The sequence below is a fragment of the Salmo salar genome, chromosome 18, assembly GCF_965601325.2.
Source record: "Salmo salar chromosome 18, fSalSal1, whole genome shotgun sequence".
In the NCBI taxonomy this organism is placed as follows: Eukaryota; Metazoa; Chordata; class Actinopteri; order Salmoniformes; family Salmonidae; genus Salmo; species Salmo salar.
Window position 1 is genome coordinate 92,341,161 of NC_138308.1, and position 5,935 is coordinate 92,347,095.

Sequence of the window (5,935 nt, forward strand, 5' to 3'; positions counted from 1 at the left end):
ACACACACACACACAGTAAAAGTTAGGACGCCTATTCATTTGAGGGCTTTTGTTAATTAAAAATAATAATAATTCTACGTTGTATAATTATAGTGAAGACATCACTACTATGAAGTAACACACATGGATTCATGTAGTAACCTGATTCACACAGTCTCCTCTGGACAGTTGATGTTGAGATGTGTCTGTTACTTGAACTCTGATGCATTTTATTTGGGCTGCAATCTGAAGTGCAGTTAACTCTAATGAACTTATCCTCTGCAGCAGAGGTAACTCTGGGTCTTCCTGTCCTGTGGTGGTTCTCATGAGAGCCAGTTTCATCATAGTGCTTGATGGTTTTTGTGACTGTACTTGAACAAACTTTCAATGTTCCTTATTGACTGACCTTCGTGTCTTAAAGTAATGATGGACTGTCGTTTCTCTTTGCTTATTTGAGCTGTTCTTGCCATAATATGGACTTAGTCTTTTACCAAATAGGGCTATCTTCTGCATACCACCCCTACCTTGTCACAACACAACTGATTGGCTCAAACACATTAAGGAAATAAATTCCACAAATTAACTTTTAACAAGACACACCTGTTCCAGGTGACTTCCTCATGATCTGGTTGAGAGAATGCCAAGAGTGTGCAAAGCTGTCATCAAGTCAAAGGGTGGCTACTTTGAAGAATCTCAAATGTAAAATATATATATGTTTTGGTTACCGTGTGTTATTTTCATAGTTTTGATGTCTTCACTATTATTCTACAATGTAGAATTGTTTTTATTTTATTATTTTTTATAAATAATGAAACCCTGGACTGACTAGGTGTGTCAACTTTTGTCTGGTACTATATATACACACACACATGCGCTCAGTACCATATATATAATATAGTGCACTACTTTTGAACAGGGCCGTAGGGTAGTAGTTGTTGCCATCTCTGTTAATGTACAGAAACCTTCAGGGTATAGTGGCTGGCAGATCTGGGTTGCCAGATTGAGAGGTTTCCTGTAGAGATACTAGAAACCCATGTCTGTTAATGTACAGAAACCTTCAGGGTATAGTGGCTGGCAGATCTGGGTTGCCAGATTGAGAGGCTTCCCGTAGAGATACTAGAAACCCATGTCTGTTAATGTACAGAAACCTTCAGGGTATAGTGGCTGGCAGATCTGGGTTGCCAGATTGAGAGGTTTCCCATAGAGATACTAGAAACCCATCTCTATGCTGTGTGTCTGTATCCCAAATGGCATGCTAATGCCCATAGGTCTCTGGTTAAAAGTAGTGCACTAAGGAATAGGGTTATATTTGGGATATCTCCCCAGTGACCGGTAAGAAACTCAACTCTGGCATCTCACCCAGGCTCGAAGTTTAATGCTTTATTAAAACAACAAAGAAACAAAAAAACGTTGACATTTTTTTTCTTGTGCATTGTATAAAATAAACTGTCAGGTAAGTACAATCACTCGTTTTGTTTTCTACTTTCCAACCAGATAATATTCTACAGACCATGTCTGTCTCAGGTTCAAATCCCAACTGACACTAACAACCATCTCTTCTTCGTGTTTCTTAGCAACTGTGTTGCGGTCAAATAGTTTGGGGAAAGAAGACACCCCTAACCACAGATCTAGGATCAGATTTCCCAACCTCAAAATTTACACCTAGTCCTGGACTAAAAAAATTAATTTAATGCTTTTAAATCCAGGACTAGGCTTCATCTTGGAAACCGGCCCGGAGGGGGGGGGGGGGGGGGAGGTGACATCATTCCTCACCTGAGATCAGTGTTTAGGGCATAGAAATGGAAGTCCTAAAATGGTCATTCGGCACTTACATCAATAGGCTTCTTATAGAAATAGGATTTCTAGAGGTTAGGGGCAACTTGTTTAGCACCAACTCTGTTGGGTTGGGGGGGTTGAAAGCCCCCCCCCCCCCTGTAGGTTAGGGTTGTGGGAGGGAATCTGATCTGAGAGCTGTATCTTGGAGACCGCTGCCTGGATTGGTGGCTTTGGTCAGGTGTTGCAGGGAGGAGTGCAGATCACATCATTTAGTTTAGGGAATAAACGTTTCTTCATAATTAAAAAAATAAATAAAAATCAGACCTTTTTAAATATCTCCCCTCGTCATCAACTCTCTTTATTTGTTTCTATCCATCATTGTCTCTGTCTGTATATAATCTGTTACAGATTCATTGGATTGGTTTCTATTTGCTTTTTACAGGTAAAACATTTGTTTAGGTTTTAAAAATGACGTTTAAACTCAATGTTGGACAATGAGTGTACCTGTCCTGTGACTGATTTCATTATTAACTGACAACGATGAAAGGAAAAAACAAACCGGTCATTTCAGCCTGGTCAGTGGTTTATTTGTATGTTACAAATAAAGGAAACTTGTTTGACTACTGTTCCAGCTGTCCTGGTTTATTATATATATATATTTTATGTCGTTACCATAGTTACAGGTGTGTAAATCCCAAATACCGCCCTATTCCGTAAATAGTGAACTACTTTAGACCAGGGCCTACAATGATCTGGTCAAAAGTAGTGCCGTGTTTTCTGTTTTATCAGTCAGTGAGACCATTTTTTTTCACAGATGAGCCCTGAATTACAGAAAATATCAAATGCAAACAGAAATATAAACACTCATTCCAAAAAAATCAGGTCCTCAATCAGCTTTCTGAATTGCACCCGAACATCAAATTTAAGATTGTTCCAAAAATAAGGTGCAAAAACTAAAAGCTGATTTACCTAACTCACTAGAAACCAAAGGACTTTCCATCCCTGAGACCCGGGGTGGAGACTCCTGTCTGTAGTGATGATGAGACCAGGGTGGAGACTCCTGTCTGTAGTGATGATGAGACCAGGGTGGAGACTCCTGTCTGTAGTGATGTTGAGACCAGGGTGGAGACTCCTGTCTGTAGTGATGATGAGACCCGGGGTGGAGACTCCTGTCTGTAGTGATGTGGAGACTCCTGTCTGTAGTGATGTGGAGACTCCTGTCTGTAGTGATGATGAGACCAGGGTGGAGACTCCTGTCTGTAGTGATGATGAGACTCCTGTCTGTAGTGATGATGAGACTCCTGTCTGTAGTGATGTGGAGACTCCTGTCTGTAGTGATGATGAGACCAGGGTGGAGACTCCTGTCTGTAGTGATGATGAGACCGGGGTGGAAACTCCTGTCTAGTGATGATGAGACTCCTGTCTGTAGTGATGATGAGACCCGGGGTGGAGACTCCTGTCTGTAGTGATGTTGAGACCAGAGTGGAGACTCCTGTCTGTAGTGATGTTGAGACCCGGGGTGGAGACTCCTGTCTAGTGATGATGAGACTCCTGTCTGTAGTGATGTTGAGACCAGGGTGGAGACTCCTGTCTGTAGTGATGATGAGACCAGGGTGGAGACTCCTGTCTGTAGTGATGATGAGACCCGGGGTGGAGACTCCTGTCTGTAGTGATGATGAGACTAGGGTGGAGACTCCTGTCTGTAGTGATGTGGAGACTCCTGTCTGTAGTGATGTGGAGACTCCTGTCTGTAGTGATGATGAGACCAGGGTGGAGACTCCTGTCTGTAGTGATGTTGAGACCAGGGTGGAGACTCCTGTCTGTAGTGATGATGAGACCCGGGGTGGAGACTCCTGTCTGTAGTGATGTTGAGACCAGGGTGGAGACTCCTGTCTGTAGTGATGTTGAGACCAGGGTGGAGACTCCTGTCTGTAGTGATGTTGAGACCAGGGTGGAGACTCCTGTCTGTAGTGATGATGAGACCCGGGGTGGAGACTCCTGTCTGTAGTGATGATGAGACTCCTGTCTGTAGTGATGAGACCAGGGTGGAGACTCCTGTCTGTAGTGATGAGACCAGGGTGGAGACTACTGTCTGTAGTGATGATGAGACCCGGGGTGGAGACTCCTGTCTGTAGTGATGTGGAGACCAGGGTGGAGACTCCTGTCTGTAGTGATGTGGAGACTCCTGTCTGTAGTGATGTGGAGACTCCTGTCTGTAGTGATGATGAGACCAGGGTGGAGAATCCTGTCTGTAGTGATGATGAGACCCGGGGTGGAGACTCCGGTCTGTAGTGATGTGGAGACTCCTGTCTGTAGTGATGTGGAGACTCCTGTCTGTAGTGATGATGAGACCAGGGTGGAGAATCCTGTCTGTAGTGATGATGAGACCCGGGGTGGAGACTCCGGTCTGTAGTGATGATCAGACCCGGGGTGGAGACTCCGGTCTGTAGTGATGATGAGACCAGGGTGGAGACTCCTGTCTGTAGTGATGATGAGACCGGGGTGGAGACTCCTGTCTGTAGTGATGTTGAGACCCGGGGTGGAGACTCCTGTCTGTAGTGATGATGAGACCAGGGTGGAGACTCCTGTCTGTAGTGATGTTGAGACCCGGGGTGGAGACTCCTGTCTGTAGTGATGATGAGACCAGGGTGGAGACTCCTGTCTGTAGTGATGATGAGACTCCTGTCTGTAGTGATGATGAGACCAGGGTGGAGACTCCTGTCTGTAGTGATGTGGAGACTAGGGTGGAGACTCCTAGCTGTAGTGATGTGGAGACTCCTGTCTGTAGTGATGATGAGACCCGGGGTGGAGACTCCTGTCTGTAGTGATGTGGAGACTCCTGTCTGTAGTGATGTGGAGACTCCTGTCTGTAGTGATGATGAGACCAGGGTGGAGACTCCTGTCTGTAGTGATGATGAGTCCTGTCTGTAGTGATGAGACCAGGGTGGAGACTCCTGTCTGTAGTGATGATGAGACCGGGGTGGAAACTCCTGTCTGTAGTGATGTTGAGACCCGGGGTGGAGACTCCTGTCTAGTGATGATGAGACTCCTGTCTGTAGTGATGATGAGACCCGGGGTGGAGACTCCTGTCTGTAGTGATGATGAGACCAGGGTGGAGACTCCTGTCTGTAGTGATGTTGAGACCAGGGTGGAGACTCCTGTCTGTAGTGATGATGAGACCCGGGGTGGAGACTCCTGTCTGTAGTGATGATGAGACCGGGGTGGAGACTCCTGTCTGTAGTGATGTGGAGACTCCGGTCTGTAGTGATGTGGAGACTCCTGTCTGTAGTGATGTGGAGACCAGGGTGGAGACTCCGGTCTGTAGTGATGATGAGACTCCTGTCTGTAGTGATGTGGAGACTCCTGTCTGTAGTGATGTGGAGACCAGGGTGGAGACTCCTGTCTGTAGTGATGATGTGACCCGGGGTGGAGACTCCTGTCTGTAGTGATGATGAGACCAGGGTGGAGACTCCTGTCTGTAGTGATGATGAGACTCCTGTCTGTAGTGATGAGACCAGGGTGGAGACTCCTGTCTGTAGTGATGATGAGACCAGGGTGGAGACTCCTGTCTGTAGTGATGTGGAGACTCCTGTCTGTAGTGATGTGGAGACCAGGGTGGAGACTCCGGTCTGTAGTGATGATGAGACTCCTGTCTGTAGTGATGTGGAGACTCCTGTCTGTAGTGATGTGGAGACCAGGGTGGAGACTCCTGTCTGTAGTGATGTGGAGACCAGGCTGAGCAATCAGGGGAGAAGGGTCTTGGTCAGGGAGGTGAACAAGAACCTGATGGTCACTCTCAGAGCTCCAGAGTTCCTCTGTGGTGATGGGAGAACCTTCCAGAAGGGCAACCATCTCTGCAGCACTCCACCAATTAGGCCTTTATTGTAGAGTGGCGAGACAGAAGCCACTCCTCAGTAAAAGGCACATGAATGCCCTCTTGGAGTTTGCCAAAAGTCACCTAAAGACGCTCAGACTATGAGAAACAAAGACGAAACCAAGATTGAACTCTTTGGTCTGAATGCCAAGCGTCACGTCTGGAGGAAACCTGGCACCACCCTTACGGTGAAACATGATTGTGGCAGTATCATGTTGTGGGGATGTTTTTCACCGGCAGGGACTGGGACACTAAACTGAAAGTAAAAGACACAAAAACAAAACTTAAGAATGGTAAGGATAGAAA

General features: G+C 46.1%; 1 protein-coding gene across 1 annotated transcript in view; it reads left to right on the forward strand.

The window, feature by feature from the left end:
• naa40 (N-alpha-acetyltransferase 40, NatD catalytic subunit) overlaps positions 1–2,375 on the forward strand; it is a 15,840-nt gene extending 13,465 nt beyond the window's left edge. Inside the window, exon 8 of the mRNA XM_014156692.3 lies at positions 1–2,375. This exon is cut by the window's left edge and continues 974 nt beyond it. The gene's annotated coding sequence lies outside the window, so the exon portion shown is untranslated.
• Positions 2,376–5,935: the final 3,560 nt, after the last annotated feature.